The 25,414-nt window shown below is 40.3% G+C and overlaps 1 protein-coding gene across 1 annotated transcript in view; it reads right to left on the bottom strand.

Annotated features, from left to right (window-relative positions):
* LOC104970698 (ATP-binding cassette sub-family C member 4) overlaps positions 1-25,414 on the bottom strand; it is a 102,610-nt gene that overhangs the window by 75,296 nt on the left and 1,900 nt on the right. The gene's annotated exons all lie outside the window — the stretch shown is intronic.

The raw sequence follows: 25,414 nt of genomic DNA, 5'->3' as shown, positions 1-25,414 counted from the left end.
AAGGACAGGGAACCCTGTGTCCTGCAGTTATGGGGTTGCAAAGAGTCAGACATGAATTAGCAACTAACAATAATAACAGACATTGCTAGGACAGAGATTTTGTCTACTTTATTCACTGCTGTTACCCCAGTGCCTGGACCAATGCCTCACTGGAACACCTCAAATAGAAGGCACTTGAATATTCTGAGTGAATCAATAAAACAAGCTCTTCTGCTCTAAATAAGCGGTTTGTCCTCAAATTCTAGTCTCTATTGATATTTTAAACAATCTCCCTCCCTCCCTCCCTCCCTCCCTCTCTTTCCCTCCCTCCCTCTCTCTCCCTCCCTCCCTCTCTCTCCCTCTCTCCCTCTCTCTCTCCCTCCCTCCCTCCCTCCCTCTCTCTCCCTCTCTCCCTCTCTCTCTCTCCCTCTCTCCCTCCCTCTCTCCCTCTCTCCCTCTCTCCCTCTCTTTAATCTGTTGTTTTCTAACCTGGGGAAATTCGTTTCAAAGTGAAGTATCTGGTCCATCATATTGTCACCAACAAAACTCATTAATGATTCTCATGAAATAAAGGTAGAATCTGGGAAATAAGATAAAGTCTAACTCCTTTTTCCCTTTCAGTTTAGTCAAATTTCATGTGCTCATAGAGTACTACGTGCAGAAGCTTTGCACCTAACTCTTCAGATCAGAGTCCCTAGTGGGAAATGGCTTTAAGATGGTGGTGGAGGGCACGTGCAATGACAAGAAACCTGTAAAGCATCCTTGTTTAGGGCCACCTTTAGGGGAGAGAACAAGAACTTTAGAGTGCAAGCTCGTACCTCTCCATTCTCTGATCAAGGAATAAAGATTTCCTTTACTTCTGAACTGAACTCAGCCTCATTCTGTTGGCACAAGCAACACCAGGTAGAAAGACACATGTTGGAGACTGATTCACCCAGGTTATAGAGACTCAGAAAATTCATATCAACACATCTATGATACACAGCCATTTTACTGGACACATTGGAAACCTCTATTAAATATCTACTACTAAAGATAAGCCAGTAACATCATAGGCAGGGCTGGTGTTAAGTTGATATGAACAGTGATGGCCAACCAGCCTTTGACAGCCTGGGCCCTTCTGATTGGGTACTGCCTGCTCCACTGGATGCTGAATACCTTAAATATTAAAAGAGTTTTAAAAAGTTAGAGGAATTCTCTCTTACCAAAGCATAATTAAAGTAAAACATTTAAAATAACTTCACCTCAAAATTATATTATGTAAATTACTTACGGTTGTATTATTTGATTAACAACTGAACAAATGACTGAAAGCATGAATTGGGACAGATGGTCTAAAAAAAGCATAATTGATTAGGAAAGTCCAGGAATTGAGACCCCTTCATCCCAGGTCTTGTTATGTCCTGTAACTTGGGGCAAGTCACATTGCCTGTTGCTAAATATGGTAGGAGACTGACCTTGAAGGAGTAGACACACCTCACACATGGCCCCAGGGAACACCTCTGCTACAGCCACCATATACGCTTTGCAACAGGGTGTAACTGACACTTTACTTTTCCTAAGTATCAGAGGCAGGGGTAGGGTACTGGGAAACTAGACTAGATTAGTTCCTTTACCTGTGGATCCCATCCATACATAACACACCACTATCATATAGGAGTTTGGCTAACACCTCACTCACTGTCAGGAATGGACAGTGGAGAAATTAACAGGCATTAAAGTCTCTAGGACAGTGACTCTGAAACACTGCACATCTGATGAAAGCTATGGAGCATGTCTGCTAGAAAATGCTCATGGACTCAGCTTCATGATTTCTGAGGATTCCTAAACCATAAACCACAGGAAGTGGGGTGGCCACAGAGACATGTGAACCAGGTAAGAATTGCTGATTCTGAGGGAACAGGACACCACCTGTCACAGGCTCCTCCTGCTACAAAAATGCACAACTATCTTCAAGAAGGGTATTTTTGCTGGCACAGTGCATCTCAACTATCTTTCAAGGCAAAATGCACAGTCTCCATCTCATATCTCTGGGAGAATTTTAACTGCCAACAGATGAAACCTCTGTCCTTCATCAGATCTCTGAAACATTAGACAGTGTACAGAAACTACTATCACAAAAATCCTCTGAAGTCCTTACAACCTATTTTGGCTTTCTTTTTCACATAATTATTTCCAAGTAAGTTCTGCAGGATGATAGAATCATTGGATTTCAGAGCTTCAGGCCTCTCAGATATGACTGAGGTCAAGACTCACTTCCTGCCTGCCTAACAGCTACTAGCAGCTTGGTGTTAATGAAGTAAGTGCTCTCTTTCTTCACTCAGAACTCTTAACCAAGAACTATATATTTCTTCATCTCCCTCAATACTACTATATAACCCAGCCAGCAATTTACTGCATTTAAATGATTCATTTATTAGTGCTAATTGGGCAGTATTTATAGGAGAGTTGTATTTGTTCTGTTGTGTACATTATGCCTTTAACAGCTTTAAAATATAATTGACAGTTTATAAGAACATGGCATCCGGTCCCACCACTTCATGGGAAATAGATGGGGAAACAGTGGAAACAGTATCAGACTTTATTTTTCTGGGCTTCAAAATCACTACAGATGGTGACTGCAGCCATGAAATTAAAAGACACTTACTCCTTGGAAGGAAAGTTATGACCAACCTAGATAGCATATTCAAAAGTAGAGACATTACTTTGCCAAAAAAGTTTCGTCTAGTCAAGGCTATGGTTTTTCCTGTGGTCATGTATGGATGTGAGAGTTGGACTGTGAAGAAGGCTGAGCACCGAAGAATTGATGCTTTTGAACTGTGGTGTTGGAGAAGACTCTTGAGAGTCCCTTGGACTACAAGGAGATCTAACCAGTCCATTCTGAAGGAGATCAGCCCTGGGATTCCTTTGGAAGGAATGATGCTAAAGCTGAAACTCCAGTACTTTGGCCACCTCATGCGAAGAGTTGACTCATTAGAAAAGACTCTGATGCTGGGAGGGATTGGGGGCAGGAGGAGAAGGGGACGACAGAGGATGAGATGGCTGGATGGCATCACTGACTCGATGGACGTGAGTCTGAGTGAACTCCGTGAGTTGGTGAGGGACAGGGAGGCCTGGCGTGCTGCTATTCGTGGAGTCGCAAAGAGTCGGACACGACTGAGCGACTGATCTGATCTGATCTGATCTGATAAGAACTAACCAAGAATCCTATTTTTGCCCCAGGCTGTTTTAACCATATTTTACCAAAGGAGAATTTCCTAAGTATCAGAATGCCCATCTAATAGAAATGTAGAAGAGCTGCTTGAAATTAACTGGAGTGAACAAGCATTAAATGTCTCTAAAAACATTCTGTAAATAACATTTGAAGGCTTGAAAATCTAAAATTTAGTTCAATTCAGTTCAGTTGCTCAGTCATGTCCAACTCTTTGCGACCCCAGGAGGTTCAGCTCACCAGGCCTCCCTGTCCAAGACCAACTTGCGGAGCCTACCCAAACTCATATCCATTGAGTTGTTGATGCCATGCAGCCATCTCTTCCTCTGTCATCCTCTTCTCCTCCTGCCTTCATTTTTTCCCTGCATCAGGGTCTTTTCAAATCAGTCAGCTCTTTGCATCAGGTGGCCAAAGTATTGTAGTTTCAGCTTCAACATCAGACCTTCCAATGAACACCCAGGACTAATCTCCTTTAGGATGTACTGGTTAGATCTCTTGGAGTCCAAGGGACTCTCAAGAGTCTTCTCCAATACCACAGTTAAAAAGCATCAATTCATCAGTGCTCAGCTTTCTTTATAGTCCAACTCTCACATCCATACATGACCACAGGAAAAACCATAGCCTTGACTAGACAGACCTTTGTTGGCAAAGTAATGTCTCTGCTTTTTAATATGCTTTCTAGGTTGGTCATAACTTTCCTTCCAAGGAGGAAGCATCTTTTAATTTTCTGGCTGTGGTCACCATCTGCAGTGATTTTGGAACCCAAAAAAATAAAGTCTGCCACTGTTTCCACTGTTGCCATCTATTTGCCATGAAGTGATGGGACCAGATGCCATGATCTTAGTCTTCTGAATGTTGAGCTTTAAGCCAACTTTTTCATTCTCCTCTTTTACTTTCATCAAGAGGCTCTTTAGCTCTTCTTCACTTTCTGCCATAAGGGCGGTATCATCAGCATATCTGAGGCTATTAATATTTCTCCTGGCAATCTTGATTCCAGCTTGTGCTTCATCCAGCCCAGCGTTTACCTTAGGTCAACTTCAACTTTCACTTGTGAAATTTGCCATTTTCCATGCTATTTGAAAAAGGTGAATACATAGAAGCTCTCCATTTTCACCAGTTAAAGAATTTTCTAAAAAATAGTTAAGTTACCACTACTAATAACTACATCCACTTTCCTGGAATAATTACAATGTTCCATTTAAACAGAACCAACTTTATAAAATTTCCCACTCTCTTTCCTTAATTATACAATAGACTTCTGTAATAAACTTTGCCATATCATATTCAAACAAAAATAAATCAGATACTCAGTGTTTATATGCAAAATTAAGCTCTCCCTGTGAAACCAAATTAAAATTAGCTCAGATAGACAATGTGGAAGGAATAAACAAATTCTTAGAAAAGTACAACTTTCCAAAACTGAACCAGGAAGAAATAGAAAATCTTAACAGACCCATCACAAGCACAGAAATTGAAACTGTAATCAGAAATCTTCCAGCAAACAAAAGCCCAGGTCCAGATGGCTTCACAGCTGAATTCTACCAAAATTTAGAGAAGAGCTAACACCTATCCTACTCAAACTCTTCCAGAAAATTGCAGAGGAAGGTAAACTTCCAAACTCATTCTATGAGGCCATGATAACCCTAATACCAAAACCTGACAAAGATGCCACAAAAAAAGAAAACTATAGGCCAATATCACCGATGAACACAGATGCAAAATTCCTTAACAAAATTCTAGCAATCAGAATCCAACAACACATTAAAAAGATCATGCACCATGACCAAGCGGGCTTTATCCCAGGGATGCAAGGATTCTTCAATATCCACAAATCAATCAATGTAATACACCACATCAACAAATTGAAAAATAAAAGCCATATGATTATCTCAATAGATGCAGAGAAAGCCTTTGACAAAATTCAACATCAATTTATGATAAAAACTCTCCAGAAATCAGGAATGGAAGGAAAATACCTCAACATAATAAAAGCTATATATGACAAACCCACAGCAAACATTATCCTCAATGGTGAAAAATTGAAAGCATTTCACCAAAGTCAGGAACAAGACACGGGTGCCCACTTTCACCACTACAATTCAACATAGTTTTGGAAGTGTTGGCCACAGCAATCAGAGCAGAAAAAGAAATAAAGGAATCCAAATTGGAAAAGAAGAAATAAAACTCTCACTGAGTTTGTACATGACATGATCCTGTACTTAGAAAGCCCTAAAGACTTCACCAGAAAATTACTAGAGCTAAGCAATGAATATAGTAAAGTTGTAGGATACAAAACCAACATACAGAAATCCCTTGCATTCCTATACACTAATAATGAGAAAATAAAAAGAGAAATTAAGGAAACAATCCCATTCACCATCACAATGAAAAGAATAAAATACTTAGGAATATATCTACCTAAAGAAACTAAAGACCTATATATAGAAAACTATAAAACACTGGTGAAAGAAATCAAAGAGGACACTAATAGATGGAGAAATATACCATGTTCATGGATCGGAAGAATCAATATAGTGAAAATGAGTATACTACCCAAAGCAATCTATGGATTCAGTGCAATCCCTATCAAGCTACCAATGGTATTTTTGACAGAGCTAGAACAAATAATTTCACAATTTGTATGGAAATACAAAAAAAAAAAACTCGAATAGCCAAAGCAATCTTGAGAAAGAAGAATGGAACTGGAGGAATCAACCTACCTGACTTCAGGCTCTACTGCAAAGCCACAGTCATCAAGACAGTATGGTACTGGCACAAAGACACACATATAGATCAATGGAACAAAATAGAAAGCCCAGAGATAAACCCACACACCTATGGACACCTTATCTTTGACAAAGGAGGCAAGAATATACAAAGGCGAAAAGACAATCTCTTTAACAAGTGGTGCTGGGAAAACTGGTCAACCACTTGTAAAAGAATGAAACTAGAACACTTTCTAACACCATACACAAAAATAAACTCAAAATGGATTAAAGATCTCAACATAAGACCAGAAACTATAAAACTCCTAGAGGAGAACATAGGCAAAACACTCTCTGACATACATCACAGCAGGATCCTCTATGACCCACCTCCCAGAATATTGGAAATAAAAGCAAAAATAAACAAATGGGATATAATTAAAATTAAAAGCTTCTGCACAACAAAAGAAACTATAAGCAAGGTGAAAAGACAGCCTTCAGAATGGGAGAAAATAATAGCAAATGAAGCAACTGACAAACAACTAATCTCAAAAATATACAAGCAACTCCTGCAGCTCAATTCCAGAAAAATAAACGACCCAATCAAAAAATGGGCCAAAGAACTAAATAGACATTTCTCCAAAGAAGACATACAGATGGCTAACAAACACATGAAAAGATGCTCAACATCACTCATTATCAGAGAAATGCAAATCAAAACCACTATGAGGTACCATTTCATGCCAGTCAGAATGGCTGTGATCCAAAACTCTACAAGTAATAAATGCTTAAGAGGATGTAGAGAAAAGGGAACCCTTTTACGCTGTTGGTGGGAATGCGAACTAGTACAGCCACTGTGGAGAACAGTGTGGAGATGCCTTAAAAAACTGGAAATAGAGCTGCCATACAACCCAGCAATCCCACTGCTGGGCATACACACTGAGGAAACCAGAATTGAAAGAGACACGTGTACCCCAATGTTCATCACAGCACTGTTTATAATAGCCAGGACATGGAAGCAACCTAGATGTCCATCAGCAGATGAATGGATAAGAAAGCTGTGGTACATATACACAAAGGAGTATTCAGATCAGATCAGTCACTCAGTCATGTCCGACTCTTTGCGACCCCATGAGTCACAGCACGCCAGGCCTCCCTGTCCATCACCAACACCCAGAGTTCACTCAGACTCACGTCCATCTAGTCAGTGATACCATCCAGCCATCTCATCCTCTGGCGTCCCCTTCTCCTCCTGTCCCCAATCTCCCCCAGCATCAGAGTCTTTTCCAGTGAGTCAACTCTTCGAATGAGGTGGCCAAAGTACTGGAGTTTCAGCTTTAGCATCATTCCTTCCAAAGGAATCCCAGGGCTGATCTCCTTCAGAATGGACTGGTTGGATCTCCTTGCAGTCCAAGGGACTCTCGAGAGTCTTCTCCAACACCACAGTTCAAAAGCATCAATTCTTTGGCTCTCAACCTTCTTCACAGTCCAACTCTCACATCCATACATGGAGTATTACTCAGCCATTAAAAAGAATACATTTGAATCAGTTCTAATGAGGTGGATGAAACTGGAGCCTATTATACAGAGTGAAGTAAGCCAGAAAGAAAAACACCAATACAGTATACTAATGCATATATATGGAATTTAGAAAGATGGTAACGATAACCCTGTATGCGAGACAGCAAAAGAGACACAGATGTATAGAATAGTCTTTTGGACTCTGTGGGAGAGGGAGAGGGTGGGATGATTTGGGAGAATGGCATTGAATCATGTATAATATCATATAAGAAATGAATCGCCAGTCCAGGTTTGATGCAGGATACAGGAAGCTTGGGGCTGGTGCACTGGGATGACCCAGAGGGATGGTATTGGGAGGGAGGTGGGAGGGGGTTTCAGGATTGGGAAAACGTGTATACCTATGGCGGATTCATGTTGATGTATGGCAAAACCAATACAATATTGTAAAGTAATTAGCCTCTAATTAAAATAAATAAATTTAAAAAAATAAAACGAGCTCAGGAATGAAGTCAAGCCCTGACAAAAACAAAAACAAGCAAAGTGAAAGCAATCTGCAGATTTTGTTTTGTGACTTGGTAGTCTTACTCACTTATCTGTTTTTCTCTTGCGTCTGGGAAAACACACATATCCTTCCCCACTCTCAACCTTTTTATCAAGTTATCATATTCATTCAGTTTTGTAGGGAAAAGAGAGATTTTAAAATCTCTAAAATTTCATCAGGTCACTTAGTCCAAAAAACAAGTTAAGTCAGCTATTTGCCAGACATTGCTTTAAATGCTTTACATACATTAATTCTCTTGATTTTCACACACACAAAAATTGTTGAGATTATTATTGTACTTTCATCCCTACTGTACAGAGAGTTGAGGGAGACAGAGGTTAAATTGCTTGACAAAGGCTGTCTGTCAGCATCTGGGCTGGGATTCACATTCAGAGGACCTCACACCAAAGTCTATTTTTCTGAGCACAGGGCACCACAGATCTCAAATTACACAGTGGTTCAAAACCACCATTGAAAAATAAAAGAAACCCATTCAGTTTACTCTGGGTAAAGTCAATGACCAATCCTTTTGTTGGGCAATTTTCAAACTTTAAATTTCACATCTCTTTAATGGAATCTAATAATATGAAGCTTATATTTGTGTGATGATCTAACACAAAAGAGGTCTACACACACACACACAGCTATCCCACATAGTGCTGCTTAAGTTAACTGTGCTTCAATCAAGATCTTGACTGTGCCATTGAAGTGACTGGCAAAATTATTCTGAAGCTCTATTCCAGCAGAACTGAAACATCACAACATCTCCACCTACATCCCAACTCCCTGTCCATTAATAGTTTAAAACTGCTTACCAGTGACAACCAAAGTTGTCTCTCTTATATCAAACAACAACAACAACAAAAAATGGATATAAGAACTAAGGGGAGAGAAAATAAAGCTATATATATATTTTTTAATACTTAATGTTTATCTAAAATATATAAGGTATTCACGGTTTTGCCTAATATTACAAACCTTAACCTCACCTTAAAAAATTTAGCAACTTGGATATAACAGGAACCAAGAGATGATGGCTAGCTTGAAGGCTAGCTCAATTAGGTATGAAACTCCTATAGTGCCTCCTTTGTGAAAGATGTGAATGGTTAGAGCATTTGGCACCAAGTGAAATTAAACTTTCTGCATTCGAGTTTTAGAACTTCCTAATGTAGGAGTGTGGAGAAGGCAATGGCACCCCACTCCAGTACTCTTGCCTGGAAAATCCCATGGACAGAGGAGCCTGGTGGGCTTGTGGTCCATGGGGTCGCTAAGAGTCAGACATGATTGAGCGACTTCACTTTCATTTTTCACTTTCATGCATTGGAGAAGGAAATGGCAACCCACTCCAGTGTTCTTGCCTGGAGAATCCCAGGGACAGTGGAGTCTGGTGGGCTGCTGTCTATGGGGTCGCACAGAGTCGGACACGACTGAAGCAACTTAGCAGCAGCAGCAGCAGCAACGTAGGAGTGAAATCTACTCACCCTGTATAAAGATTTAACAATTGCTTAATAAACAAGAGCTCATCTGATTGTAGCTTATCTGATAAATCTATGATTAGCTGGATTACACAGGTGTTACCTTTTATTTCCCTGGATATTTCTGTCAACAAATATCTATTTAATTTTGAATCAAGGAAGGACAATTTTGTAATAATACAAATTATTAATCATCTTAAAATCAGCATTTATTTTTCTTCCATTGATAGAACTATGTCAAGACTAACATTTAAAAGTTGATACCAATAATAAATATTTCTGCCTACTCTATCACCCATTGGTACAATGGATTAAGCCATAGTTGATAATCTTTTCACTTTTCAGCTAAATAAAAAGGAGAATATAGGGAAGATTTATACTAGGATGAGGCATAATTTTAAAATGTTATTAATAGGATCATTTTATTCTCCAAAAATAAAGACTAATAAATTTACAGTTCTCCAAAGGAAATTAAATTTTATGAGCCCAGGCATGCTGACACCAACAGGAGAAAAAAGAACAAAATTCTAAAAATAATGGCTACACATAAGAAAGAAAGAATTTTCCTTCTTAATTTCTTTCTTTTTCTAAATTTTTTATTGAAGGATAATTGCTTTACAGAATTTTGTGGTTTTCTGACATACATTAACAAGAATCAGTCATCAGTTCAGTTCAGATCAGTCACTCAGTCGTGTCTGACTCTTTGCGACCCCATGAATCGCAGCACGCCAGGCCTCCCTGTCCATAACAAACTCCCGGAGTTCACTCAGACTCATGTCCATCGAGTCAGTGATGCCATCCAGCCATCTCATCCTCTGTCGTCCCCTTCTCCTCCTGCCCCCAATCCCTCCCAGCATCAGAATTTTCACCAATGAGTCAACTCTTCGCATGAGGTGGCCAAAATACTGGCGTTTCAGCTTCAGCATCATTCCCTCCAAAAAAATCCCAGGGCTCATCTCCTTCAGAATGGACTGGTTGGATCTCCTTGCAGTCCAAGGGACTCTCAAGAGTCTTCTTCAACACTACAGTTCAAAAGCATCAATTCTTTGGTGCTCAGATTTCTTCACAGTGCAACTCTCACATCCATACATGACCACAGGAAAAACCATAGCCTTGACTAGACGGACCTTTGTTGGCAAGGTAATGTCTCTGCTTTTGAATATGCTATCTAGGTTGGTCATAACTTACCTTCCAAGGAGTAAGCGTCTTTTAATTTCATGGCTGCCATCACAATCTGCAGTGATTTTGGAGCCCAAAGAAATAAAGTCTGACACTGTTTCCACTGTTTCCCCATCTATTTCCCATGAAGTGATGGGACCAGATGCCATGATCTTAGTTTTCTGAATGTTGAGCTTTAAGCCAACTTTTTCACTCTACACTTTCACTTTCATCAAGAGGCTTTTGAGTTCCTCTTCACTTTCTGCCATAAGGGTGGTGTCATCTGCATATCTGAGGTTATTGATGTTTCTCCTGGCAATCTTGAAGAAGCTTGTGCTTCTTCCAGCCCAGCGTTTCTCATGATGTACTCTGATTATAAGTTAAATAAGCAGGGTGACAATACACAGCCTTGACATACTCCTCTTCCTATTGGGAACCAGTCTGTTGTTCCATGTCCAGTTCTAACTGTTGCTTCCTGACCTGAATACAGGTTTCTCAAGAGTCAGGTCAGGTGTTCTAGTATTCCCATTTCTTTCAGAATTTTCCACAGTTTATTGTGATCCACACAGTCAAAGGCTTTGCCATAGTCAATAAAGCAGAAATCAATGTTTTTCTGGAACTCGCTTACTTTCTCAATGATCCAGCAGATGTTGGCAATTTGATCACTGGTTCCTCTGCCTTTTCTAAAACCAGCTTGAACATCTGGAAGTTCATGGTTCACATAGTGCTGAAGCCTGGCTTGGAGAATTTTGAGCATTACTTTACTAGCCTGTGAGATGAGTGCAATGTGTGGTAGTTTGAGCATTCTTTGGCATTGCCTTTCTTTGGGATTGGAATGAAAACTGACCTTTTCTAGTCCTGTGGCCAGACCTGAGTTTTCCAAATTTGCTGGCATATTGAGTGCAGCACTTTCACAGCATCATCTTTCAGGATTTGAAATAGCTCAACTGGAATTCCATCACCTCCACTAGCTTTGTCCGTAGTGATGCTTCCTAAGGCCCACTTGACTTCACATTCCAGGATGTCTGGCTCTAGGTGAGTAATCACACTATCGTGATTATCTGTGTCGTGAAGATCTTTTTTGTACAGTTCTGTGTATTCTTGCCACATCTTCTTAATATCTTCTGCTTCTGTTAGGTGCATATCATTTCTGTGCTTTATTGAGACCATCTTTGCATGAAATATTCTCTTGGTATTTCTAATTTTCTTGAAGAAATCTCTAGTCCTTCCCATTCTGTTGTTTTCCTCTATTTCTTTGCATTGATCACTGAGGAAGGCTTTCTTATCTCTTCTTGCTATTCTTTGGAACTCTGCATTCAGATGCTTATGTCTTTCCTTTTCTCCTTTGCTTTTCGCTTCTCTTCTTTTCACAGCTATTTGTAAGGCTTCCCCAGACAGCCATTTTGCTTTTTTGCATTTCTTTTCCATGGGGATGGTCTTGATCCCTGTCTCCTGTACAATGTCACAAACCTCCATCCATAGTTCATCAGACACTCTCTCTATCAGATCTAGTCGCTTAAATCTATTTCTCACTTCCACTGTATAATCATAAGGGATTTGATTTAGATCATACCTGAATGGTCTAGTGGTTTTCCCTACTTTCTTCAATTTAAGTCTGAATTTGGCAATAAGGAGTTCATGATCTGAGCCACAGTCAGCTCCTGGTCTTGGTTTTGCTGACTGTATAGAGCTTGTCCATCTTTGGCTGCAAAGAATATAAACAATCTGATTTCAGTGTTGACCATCTGGTGATGTCCATGTGTAGAGTCTTCTCTTGTGTTGTTGGAAGAGGGTGTTTGCTATGACCAGTGCATTTTCTTAGAAAACTCTATTAGTCTTTGCCCTGCTTCATTCCGTATTCCAAGGCCAAATTTGCCTGTTACTCCAGGTGTTTCTTGACTTCCTACTTTTGCATTTTAGTCCTCTATAATGAAAAGAACATCTTTTTTGGGTGTTAGTTTTAAAAGGTCTTAGAAGTCTTCATACCACCATTCAACTTCAGCTTCTTCAGCATTACTGGTTGGGGCATAGACTTGGATTGCTGTGATATCAAATGGTTTGCATCAGAAATGAACAGAGATCATTCTGTCATTTTTGAGATTGCATCCAAGTACTGCATTTCAGACTCTTCTGTTGACCATAATGGCTACTCCATTTCTTCTAGGGGATTTCTGCCTGCAGTAGTAGATATAATGGTCATCTGAGTTATATTCACCCATTCTAGTCCATTTTAGTTCTCTGATTCCTAGAATGTTGATGTTCACTCTTGCCATCTCCTGTTTGACCACTTCCAATTTGCCTTGATTCATGGACCTGACATTCCAGGTTCCTATGCAATATTGCTCTTCACAGCATCGGACCTTGTTTCTATCACCAGTCACATCCACAACTGGGTATTGTTTTTGCTTTGGCTCCATCCCTTCATTCTTTCTGGGGTTATTTCTCTACTGATCTCCAGTAGCATATTGGTCACCTACTGACCTGCAGAGTTCCTCTTTCAGTATCCTATCATTTTGCCTTTTCATACTGTTCATGGAGTTCTCAAGGCAAGAATACTGAAGTGGTTTGCCATTCCCTTCTCCAGTGGACCACATTATGTCAGACCTCTCCACCATGCCCGCCCGTCTTGGGTGGCCCCACAGGGCATGGCTTAGTTTCATTGATTTAGACAATGCTGTGGTCCTAGTGTGATTAGATTGACTAGTGTTTCGTGATTATGGTTTCAGTGTGTCTGCCCTCTGATGCCCTCTTGCAACACATACCATCTTACTTGGGTTTCTCTCACCTTGGACGTGGGGTATCAAGACTGCTCCAGCAAAGCGCAGCTACTGCTCCTTACCTTGGACGAGGGGTATCTCCTCACCGCCGCCCCTCCTGACCTTGAACGTGAATAGCTCCTTTAGGCCCTCCTGTGCCCGCGCAGCCACCGCTCCTTTGATATGCGGCTGCTCCTCCCAGCCACTGCCCCTGGCCTCAGGTGGGGGTATCTCCTCTGGACTGCTCCTGCGCTGTTGCAGCCTGGCACTCTTGGCTGCTGCCCCTGACCTTGGACGCTTCGTAGCTCCTCTCAGCTGCCTCCCCTGACCTCGGACACTGGGTAGCTCTTCTCGGCCGTGCTCTGTGCGCCGTCGTAGCCACCCAGAATCAGTCATAGGTACACCCAAGTCCCCTCCCTCCCAAACCTCCATCCCATCTGCCTTCCCATCCCACCCTTCAGCCTGTCGCAGAGCCCCAGTTTGAGTTCCCTGAGTCATACAGCAAATTTCCATTGGCTATCTATTTTATATATGGTATTGTAAATTTCCATGTTACTATCTCCATACATCCCCCCTTCTCCCTGCTCCCCTCCCTCCATATCCATAGGTCTGGTCTCTATGGCTCTTCCTCCTCAATTTATTTCTAAATATTTAAAGGTAATAAAAAGATTAATCCATGATCCTAAGAACTTCTCAAAGCTAAATCTATGGAATTTTTTATTGTGAGAAAACACATATAAGGACAAATCCAGATGTACTTTGGTATCTGTTCAAACATCTTTGTGTAGAAAAGAAAGAAATGATTACCTTGTTTTCCTTACCACATGCTCAAAAAGTATACATTTTCATTACATGCCCCAATCAGAGTGAAGATAAGATCAGTCACTGAACCAAAAGAACACTTCTAGAAACATCCACTTGAAGTTCAAAGAGAAATCACTAATTATTGACTGAGCCCAAAATTAGGGACTTCAACTGAAAATCACCCAGGGCAGACACTCTGGTTATTCTGTTGCCAAGTCATATCTGACTCTTCATGACCCCATGGACTGCAGCATGCCAGCCTTCCCTGTTCCTTACCATCTCTCGGGGTTTTCCCAAGTTCATGTCCATTGAATCAGTGTTGCCATCCAACCATCTCATCCTCTGTTGCCCTCTTCTCCTTCTACTGATATAGTAACAATATGCCACTCTGTAGCACTACTTTCTCCCAACAGTAGACCCAAAGGCAGGACTTTCCCATCATGAGGAGCATGACTGTATTTGGAATAATGCCTGGATAAAGATTCCTATACATGTAACAAGTCTAAAATAGACTTTCCAGGTTTTCAAGAGGTTGAACTAGTTCCCCATATGATACAATCTATGAAAATGCAAATGCCAAAAAGAAATGAAGAGAAAATATTTCCAGAACAGAGAACTTAATTTCATGATAGCTTTCCACATAACTACATTATTTTAATAAACTTCCACTCAAAGTGTACTTTGGACATTATCATCTTTATTCTATGTACTAGAGTTGTCCCTAAATAAGAGGGAAATTTCTAACCAATTAATCCTGGTTACCAAGAATGAAAAGAACATTCAACAGATCATAATTGATTTCATTACTTATGGAGAAAACATAATTGCTTACATTTCACCTACTGTCAAAGCATTGTAACACACTTCTATAAAGCCTGAAGAGAAGTGTGTGTAGATATTTGTAAAAAGCAACATTAGAAGTGCTGGCTTCCCTCTTCTTTTCCTAACACATTTTCAGAGATGACCTCTAGCATCTAGACAGTCTCTGATGGGTCAGGAGAACATTTCAGTATCGCTAAGACTGTTTAGAAATTGGGATGCATTTGCTGTAAGCTTAGAGATGATGATCTTAAATAAAGAATTACTTACTTTATTTCCTAAATTCCTCTGACTCCCACTGATGTGATTTCCTTTTGAAAACAATTCATCTTAAAGTTGCAGGAGAACAGTTTTTGTAAAATTTTCTGAAGCCGAGGGCAACCTTTACATAACATACTATGAAAAAGATCTGCAGCATAGGGCTATGCTTGTCAGTGTGTATGTGGTGCATATCTATGAATTGAGATCTCCAACTGACAGCTGTATTAAAATGTGAATCTGTATCTTTTCTATATGGAATCACAGAATATTGACACCATTTAATTTAAACAAACAATCCACTGTCAGCATTTTTTTTAATTATTTACATGTGTAAATGCCTTGATAGACAGGGACTGACAAAATTTCAGTCAAGATGGCAGAGTAGAAGGGTGTGCACTCATCTCCTGCAAGAGCACCAAAATTACCACTAGCTGTTGAACTCTGATTGACAGGGGGATACTGGAAACCACCAAAAAAATATACCCCACGTCCAAAGACAAAGAAGAAGCTGCACCAAGATGGTAGGAGGGGCGCAATCACAATAAAATCAAATCCCATACCAGTTGGGTGGGTGACCCACAAATTGGAGAACAATAACACCAAAGAATTTTCCCACTGTATGAAGGTTCTGAACCCCACATCAGGCTTCCCAGCCTGGGAATCCAACAAAGGGACTGGTAATTCCCAGGGAATCTGACCTTGAAGACCAGCAGGACTTCATTATATCCACAGGACTAGGAGAACCAGAGACTCGTCTTGGAGGACACAAGCTAACCTTTGTGCACACAAAGACCCAGAGGAAAGGAGTAGTGATCCCACAGGAGACTGAACCAAAACTACCTGCTACTGTTGGGTCGTTTCCTGAGGAGACGTGAGTCAGCAGGGGCTTACCACAGGGACAGGGGCACTGGCATCAGCAACCCGGGAAGGTCTCCCGTGGCATAAGCCCTCTTGGAAGTGGCCATTAACCCTACCAAAGACCCAAGGATTGGGTCGCCTCTGACCAAACAACTAACAAGGAGGGTGCACAACCCCACCCATCAGCAGATAACTGGATTAAAGCTTTACTGAGCAAGGTTCTGCCCACCAGAGCAAGACCTAGTTTTTCCCACCACCAATCCCTCCCATCAGGAAGCTTACACAAGTCTCTTAGCCTCATCCATCAGAGGGCAGACAGAAGAAGCAAAAAGAATTACAGTTCCACAGTGGCTAAAACAAAAACCACATTATAGAAAGTCAATCAGGATGAAAAAGTAGAAAGTTATGTCCCAGATGAAGGGACAAGATCAAACCCCAGAAAAACAACTAAATGAAGTGGAGATAGGAAACCTTCCAGAAAAAGAATTCAGAATAATGATACAGAAGATGATTCAGGATCTCAGGAAAAGAATGGAGGCAAAGATTGAAAAGATGCAAGAAATGTTTACCAAAGACCTAAAAAACTAAAGAAGAAGCAAGCAGAGATGAATAATATAAGAGAAGGAATCAATAGCAGAATAACTGAGACAGAAGAACAGATAAATGACCTAGAGGACAGAATGGTGGAAATCACTGCCACAGAACAGAATATAGAAAAAGAATGAAAAGAAATGAAGCCAGCCTAAGAGACCTCTGACACAACATTAAGCACACCAACATTCACAATATAGGGGTTCCAGAATGAGAAGAGAGGGAGAAAGGACCTGAAAATAATATTTGAAGGGATAATAGCTGAAAACTCCTCTAATATGAAAAATGAAATAGTCAACGAAATCTGGGAAGCACACAGAGTCCCAGGTGGGATAAACCCAAGGAGGAATACACTGAGACACACAATAAACAAACTGACAAAAATTAAAGACAAAAATAAAATATTAAAAGCAATAAGGCAAAAAATGACAAATTACATATAAGTGAACTCCCATCAGAAGACATTAAGAAGAGGTGGCAAGAATACACAGAACTGTACAAAAAAAGATCTTTATGACCCAGATAATCACAATGGTGTGATCATTCACCTACAGCCAGACATCCTGGAATGCAAAGTCAAGGGGGTGATAGGAAGCATATGAATAAAGCTAGTGGAGGAGATGGAACTCCAGTCGAGCTATTTCAAACACTAAAAGATGATACTATGAAAGTGCTGCACTCAATATGCCAGCAAATTTGGAAAGCTCAGCAGTGGCCACAGGGCTGGAAAATGTCAGTTTTCATTCCAATCCCAAAGAAAGGCAATGCCAAAGAATTCTCAGACTATCGCACAACTGCACTCATCTCCCATGCTAGTAAAATAATGCTCAAAATTCTCCAAGCCAGGCTTCAACAATACGTAAACTGTGAACTTCCAGATGTTCAAGCTGGTTTTACAAAAGGTAGAGGAACCAGAGATCAAATTGCCAACATTCGCTGGATCATTGACAAAGCATGAGAGTTTCAGAAATACATCTATTTCTGCTTTATTGACTATGCCAAAGCTTTTTACGGTGTGGATCACAATAAACTGTGGAAAATTCTGAAAGAGATGGAAATACCAGACCACCTGACCTACCTCTTGAGAAATCTGTATGCAGGTCAGGAAGCAACAGTTAGAACTGGAGATGGAACAACAAACTGGTTCCAAATAGAAAAAGGAGTACATCAAGGCTGTATATTGTCACCCTACTTATTTAATTTACATGCAAAGTTCTCATTTACATGAGAAACGCTGGGCTGGATGCAGCACAGGCTGGAATTAAGATTGCCGGGAGAAATATCAATTACCTCAGAAATGCAGATGACCCCCACCCTTATGGCAGAAAGTGAAGAACTAAAGAGCCTCTTGATGAAAGTGAAAGAGGAGAGTGAAAAGGTTGGCTTAAAGCTCAACATTCAGAAAACGAAGATCATGGCATCCGGTCCCATTACTTCATGGCAAATAGATGGGGAAACAGTGGAAACAGTGTCAGACTTTACCTTTTTGGGCTCCAAAATCACTGCAGATGGTGACCACAGCCATGAAATTAAAAGATGCCGGCTCCGTGGAAGAAAAGCTATGACCAATCTAGACAGCATATTAAAAAGCAGAGACATTACTTTGCCTACAAAAGTTCTGTCTAGTCAAAGTCTATGTTTTTGTTTTTTTTTTCCCAGTAGTCATATATGGATGTGAGAGTTGGACTATAAAGAAAGCTGAAAAATACCATTGGTAGCTTGATAGGGATTTGATTGAATCTATAAATTGCTTTGGGTAGTATATTCATTTTCACTATATTGATTCTTCTGATTCATGAACATGGTATATCTCTCCATCTATTACTGTCCTCTTTGATTTATTTCACCAGTGTTTTATAGTTTTCTATATATAGGTCTGGAGAAGGCAATGGCACCCCACTCCAGTACTGTTGCCCGGAAAATCCCATGGATGGAGGAGCCTGGTAGGCTGCAGTCCATGGGGTCGCTAAGAGTCAGACATGACTGAGCGACTTCACTTTCACTTTCCACTTTCATGCATTGGAGAAGGAAATGGCAACCCACTCCAGTGTTCTTGCCTGGAGAATCCCATGGACAGAGAAGCCTGGTAGGCTGCAGTTGATGGGGTCGCACAGAGTCAGACATGACTGAAGCAACTTAGTAGTAGTATATATAGGTCTTTAGTTTCTTTAGGTAGATATATTCCTCAGTATTTTATTCTTTTCGTTGCAATGGTGAATGGAATTGTTTCCTTAATTTCTCTTTCTATTTTCTCATTATTAGTGTATAGGAATGCAAGGGATTTCTGTGTGTTGATTTTATATCCTGAAACTTATGGAGACAGTGTGGAGATTCCTTAAAAAACTGGAAATAGAACTGCCTTATGACCCAGCAATCCCACTGCTGGGCATACACACCGAGGAAACCAGAATTGAAAGAGACACGTGTACCCCCAATGTTCATCACAGCACTGTTTATAATATCCAGGACATGGAAGCAACCTAGATCTCTATCAGCACATGAATGGATAAGAAAGCTGTGATACATATACACAATGGAGTATTACTCAGCCATTCAAAAGAATACACTTGAATCAATTCTAATGAGGTGGATGAAACTGGAGCCTATTATACACAGTGAAGTAAGCCAGAAAGAAAAACACCAATACAGTATACTAACGCATATATATGGAATTTAGAAAGATGGTAATGATAACCCTGTATGCGAGCCAGCAAAAGAGACACAGATGTATAGGACAGTCTTTTGGACTCTGTGGGAGAGGGAGAGGGTGGGATGATTTGGGAGAATTGCCAGTCCTGCCCTGGTTGGATCCAGGGATTCCCTCAGGATGACGGCGTTGGCGATTAAGAGATAGCAAAGGCTGAGAGATTTATTAGATGCTCAATAATAACTGGTTTACAGAGGAAATCAATAAAGTTCGTGACACCAAACTTGCTCTGACCATGGAGGCCGCAGGCGCCCTCTCGAATAGCGGAAGGTGCCCCACCTTAGGCACCTTCTCGAGTGGGTCTTAGAAGCCCAGGCAAATAAGTGGTTGCAGAGGACCCCCGCGCTCCAAATTATTTTGGCATGAAGGAAGAACAGAAGAGAAAAGGAGGTCAAGGAAACAAGAAAGAATGACACGGGGAGACCAAGCTTCAGTGAGCAAGGCCCGTAGCTTTATTTTCAACAGGGGCTTTTATACCATAAGTTGTACATAGAGGATAATAGGGGATGTGAAATCATGCAAAGTCAGCAGTCTTTGATCCTTATCGAAACCAGGGTTTCTTTCCTGCAAGTTTATCGTATACAAATGATTTAGGTGATTTACATCATCTTCTGGCCAGAAGGCCTATTAACATTTTATGACTCTTGACAAAGGTTTGTCAATCCATAAGACTTATTTTCTCTAAATGTAATTATTTTAAGGTTTGGCACCATCCTCCGAAGGTGTTAAATAAAGTTGCATTCCTATAGGGCAGAGGTGCAGTGGGTTTACAACAAAGGAAAGAATTTATTACCTTAAGGGTCTAAAGTTGCTAACACCAAGGCCACTACTTATCTTTTCTACATACCAACTATATTAATTAATACACATTCAAGGATACAATACATGGGATGTGGAAACTTGGCCGCAAGCATTGGCTCATCAATGAAATCTTCTACCAGTTTTATTCTGACAGTTTCTAACTCTCTGAGAGGCTCTAAGCTATTTGAATATCTTAAGCTTCCTCTGCCTCTCGAGGCTGAGAGACTGTAAACAATAGTATGCATAACTGTAGGAGTCCAGGTAAACTTGTCAGGCTAGTTAGAGAGCTATCTGAGGGGTTTGGATTTAAACACTCCTAATGCCCAGGAACTTATTAACTGGAGCTGTATGTTAACTCTTTTTAGAGAAAGTGAGATGGTGGTGGAGGACAGCCCCTGTAAAGTCAGAGGTGAGAGCACACAGCAATAAAGTAGGCAGACTCTGGTTTTTGGGGTAGATGCTCGAGAATATCCAGGGGGACTCCTGAGGCTTGATCCCGCCTTTGCGTGTGCCGAGCCTCCTTCTTCATGACCTTTGCCACGGGCGGAGCTCCTCATGCCGGCTCCCAGCAGAGAATGGCATTGAAACATGTATAATATCATATATGAAATGAATCGCCAGTCCAGGTTCTATGCATGATACTGGATGCTTGGGGCTGGTGCACTGAGATTACCCAGAGGGATGGTATGGGGAGGGAGGAGGGAGGGGGGTTCAGGATGGGGAACACCTGTATACTTGTGGCAGATTCATGTTGATGTATGGCAAAACCAATACAATATTGTAAAGTAATTAACCTCCAATTAAAATAAATAAATTTATATTAAAAAATAATAAAGAAAGCTGAGCACCAAAGAATTGATGCTTTTGAATTGTGGTGTTGGAGAAGACTCTTGAGAGTCCTTTGGACTGCAAGGAGATCCAACCAGTCCATCCTAAAGGAGATCAGTCCTGAGTGTTCATTGGAAGGTCTGATGTTGAAGCTGAAACTCCAGTATTTTGGCCACCTGATGCAAAAAACTGACTCATTTGAAAAGACCCTGATGCAGGAAAAGATTGAAGGTGGAGGAGAAGAGGACAACAGAGGATGAGATAGTTGGATGGCATCACCAACTCAGTAGACATGAGTTTGGGCAAGCTCTGGGAGTTGGTGATGGACAGGGAGGCCTGATGTTCTGCAGTCCATGGGGTCATGAACGGTCGGACACGATTGAGCGACTGAACTGAGCTGATCTGAACTCCCATTAGTCTATCAGCTGATTTCTCAACAGAAATTCTACAAGAAAATGGCCTGATATATTTAAAGTAATGAAAGGGAAGAAAGCAAAACCAAGAATACTCCACCGAGCAAGACTCTTGTTTAAGATTTGATGGAGAAATCAAAAGCTATCCAGACAAGCAAAAGTTCAGAGAATTCAGCACCACCAAACCAGCTTCACAATAAATGCTAAAGGAACTTCTGTAGGCAGGAAATTCAAGAGAAAGAAAAGACTTACACAAAATAAACCCAAAGCAAGAAAATGGTAATAGGATCACATATGTGGATAACTACATTAAATATAAATGGATTAAATGCACCAAAAAAGACAGAGACTGGCTGAGCAGATGAGAACATGTTGCATGGATGCATTCCCACTTATCATGTTATTCTGCTTGATCCCCCCAAATTGTATGTGATTATTGTATATTATTAAGTTAATCATGTTCCCTTTATGACTTGCAATTTTAATTATCTTTTTTTTGGGGGGGGGTCTGGCTATTGATTTATTTGATAAACATCTTTTATTATTGTGATTATGTAACCATTACTCACATAATACCATTGTATCATGATTGGTCAACAGAAAAATAATAGAAATCTGTATCATCAAAACTGCTATTTAAAAAACCCATAATCATTTTTTAAAATCCAGATGCATATCAGAATTATCTTGGAATGTTTTGAAAAATATAAATAACCAGGTATTGCTTTTTTTCCTCCAGAACTCCAGATGTTTCTAATAAGCAGCCATGTTTAAAAACAATTGGACCATATGGTGATCTTTTAATTTTACCTAGCTTGTTTCACTATTTCTATTTTATATTCAGTACTCCCATTCCATTTATTTGTTTTCCAATTTCTCCATCTTTTTTTATTGATGTTCTTTCTCAAACCCTTATCAAGCATAGTAGAAAAATTTGTGTATACATATATATAAATAATATGTATAATATATGTATTTTAGAAAACTGAACAATTCTTGCCTAACTAAAAAATTTATGACATTTTGATTCCACTTGTTTGACTTAGTATGAATAGAATGCTAGATGTCTAATTAAAAAAAAAATAGACATGCAACAAGTAACAGAGGTTTACTGTATAGCACAGGGAACTATAGTTAATATCTTACAATAAGCTTTAATGGAAAATAATTTCAAAAATAATATATATGTATAACTGAATCACCTTGCTGTGCACCTGAAACATTGTAAGTCAACAATGTTTTAATAAATAAATAAATATATATATATATATATATATATAAAAGTTAAAAATAAACACTTCAAAAAAAGAAAGAGGTCCAACAGTCTAACACCACAGTACTAACAATGACATCCTTCTTGTGTGGGTGTCAGGTGTTGGGAAATTACCTTACATGATTTTTCCCAATCACTTGCTCTCAGATGCTCTTGGATGGTCTTTTGCAATTTTTTTTCAGCCCAGCAAGTTGATATCACTACTTCCTTGTTTCCAAGTTTAATAATGGAATCTCTCTTTCTCCCTCTCATTTAGACACAATTTCTTTATTTGGGGAAAAAAAAATAACTTTCTAACTATCTATTTAACAATGGGCCACATCACAATAACCTTTGTACATGATGACTTTAATTGGGGGCACTTTTTTTGATGCAGTATAATTAAGGGTTTATTTGAAATATCTTATGTTATAAACTGAGATAAACTTGGAAAACTACAAAAAAAGAAAAAAGAAGAAGAAGAAAGACAGGGACTGTTTGTCTCAATGCTGGGGACCACAACTTAATAACCAGTAGATGATCAGTAAATGCTTGATGAGTGAAAAGGCCCCCTCTTCTTACCTGTTAGAACCTGAGGCCAAGAGAAGTGGCTAGCACAGCTCTTCCAAAGCTCTGTTCCAGCAGAACCAGAATATCTAACATCTCCACCTACGTTCCAATTCCCTGCCCGATCAGATCAGATCAGATCAGGTCAGTCGCTCAGTCGTGTCCGACTCTTTGCGACCCCATGAATCACAGCACACCAGGCCTCCCTGTCCCTCACCAACACCCGGGGTTTACCCAGACTCCGTCCATCGAGTCAGTGATGCCATCCAGACATTTCATCCTCTGTCATCCCCTTCTCCTCTTGCCCCCAATTCCTCCCAGCATCAGAGTCTTTTCCAATGAGTCAACTCTTCACATGAGGTGGCCAAAGTACTGGAGGTTCAGCTTTAGCATCATTCCTTCCAAAGAAATCCCAGGGCTGATCTCCTTCAGAATGGACTGGTTGGATCTCCTTGCAGTCCAAGGGACTCTCAAGACTCTTCTCCAACACCACAGCTCAAAAGCATCAATTCTTTGGCGCTCAGCCTTCTTCACAGTCCAATTCTCACATCCATACATGACCACAGGAAAAACCATAGACTTGACTAGATGAAACTTCGTTGGCAAAGTAATGTCTCTGCTTTTGAATATGCTATCTAGGTTGGTCATAACTTGCCTTCCAAGGAGTAAGTGTCTTTTAATTTCATGGCTGCCATCACAATCTGCAGTGATTTTGGAGCCCAGAAAAATAAAGTCTGACACTGTTTCCCCATCTATTTGCCATGAAGTGATGGGACCAGATGCCATGATCTTCGTTTTCTGAATGTTGAGCTTTAAGCCAACTTTTTCACTCTCGACTTTCACCTTCATCAAGAGGCTTTTGAGTTCCTCTTCACTTTCTGCCATAAGGGTGGTGTCATCTGCATATCTGAGGTTATTGATATTTCTCCCGGCAATCTTGATTCCAGCTTGTGTTTCTTCCAGTCCAGCGTTTCTCATGATGTACTCTGCATATAAGTTAAATAAGCAGGGTGACAATATACAGCCTTGACGTACTCCTTTTCCTATTTGGAACCAGTCTGTTGTTCCATGTCCAGTTCTAACTGTTGCTTCCTAACCTGCATACAAATTTCTCAAGAGGAAGATCAGGTGGTCTGGTATTCCCATCTCTTTCAGAATTTTCCACAGTTTATTGTGATCCACACAGTCAAAGGTTTTGGCATAGTCAATAAAGCAGAAATAGATGTTTTTCTGGAACTCTCTTGCTTTTTCCATGATCCAGCGGATGTTGGCAATTTGATCTCTGGTTCCTCTGCCTTTTCTAAAACCAGCTTGAACATCAGGAAGTTCACAGTTCACATATTGCTGAAGCCTGTCCAACAATAGTTTTTAAATGTCTACTTATGTTTAAAAATGGCTGAATTCCTCATTATTTCTTAATTTCCTTTAGTTTATAAGGCAAAACTGCTGCTGCTGCTAAGTCACTTCAGTCGTGTCCGACTCTGTGTGACCCCATAGACGGCAGCCCATCAGGCTCCCCCATCCCTGCGATTCTCCAGGCAAGAACACTGGAGTAGGTTGCTATTTCCTTCTCCAATGCATGAAAATGAAAAGTGAAAGTGAAGTCGCTCAGTCGTGTCCGACTCTTAGCGACCTCATGGACTGCAGCCTTCCAGGCTCCTTTGTCCATGGGATTTTCCAGGCAAGAGTACTGGAGTGGGGTGCCATTGCCTTTTCCAAAGACAAAACTATTAGGCACCAAATATTTCACCCACATAAGCACCACGATTTGCCTTCAATGCTCAACTAAACCCCAGGGAAATGTATTACATGTCTGACGGTTTCATTTCCTTGATTGACAGACACAGAATTTGGAAGCTTAGATAGTCTGGTTCTAGGAACCAGAGCTTCCAAAGTATAAATACATGTGGTTTTCTCTTCATGTGATCACAAACCAGCAAGCAAGTCCACCATAAATAACCTATTGTAAATTTTACTTTGACAATAAACTATAGGAAAGAGTTCAACTGAATATATCACTGAAGGAGTAAATAACTGATGGCCCTGAAGCATTTTGTGCAAAGCAGGCCTATAATCTTTGTAGTATAATACTTATTTGGGCTTCTATTTTCCTGAAAGAATGAGATTCTGCTAAGAGATAGAGGAAGGGGAGGAAGACAAGCACCAG

This window comes from Bos taurus, chromosome 12, assembly GCF_002263795.3.
Source record: "Bos taurus isolate L1 Dominette 01449 registration number 42190680 breed Hereford chromosome 12, ARS-UCD2.0, whole genome shotgun sequence".
In the NCBI taxonomy this organism is placed as follows: domain Eukaryota; kingdom Metazoa; phylum Chordata; class Mammalia; order Artiodactyla; family Bovidae; genus Bos; species Bos taurus.
Note: the sequence above shows the minus strand (reverse complement) of the source record. Positions and strands in the feature narration are given on the sequence as shown.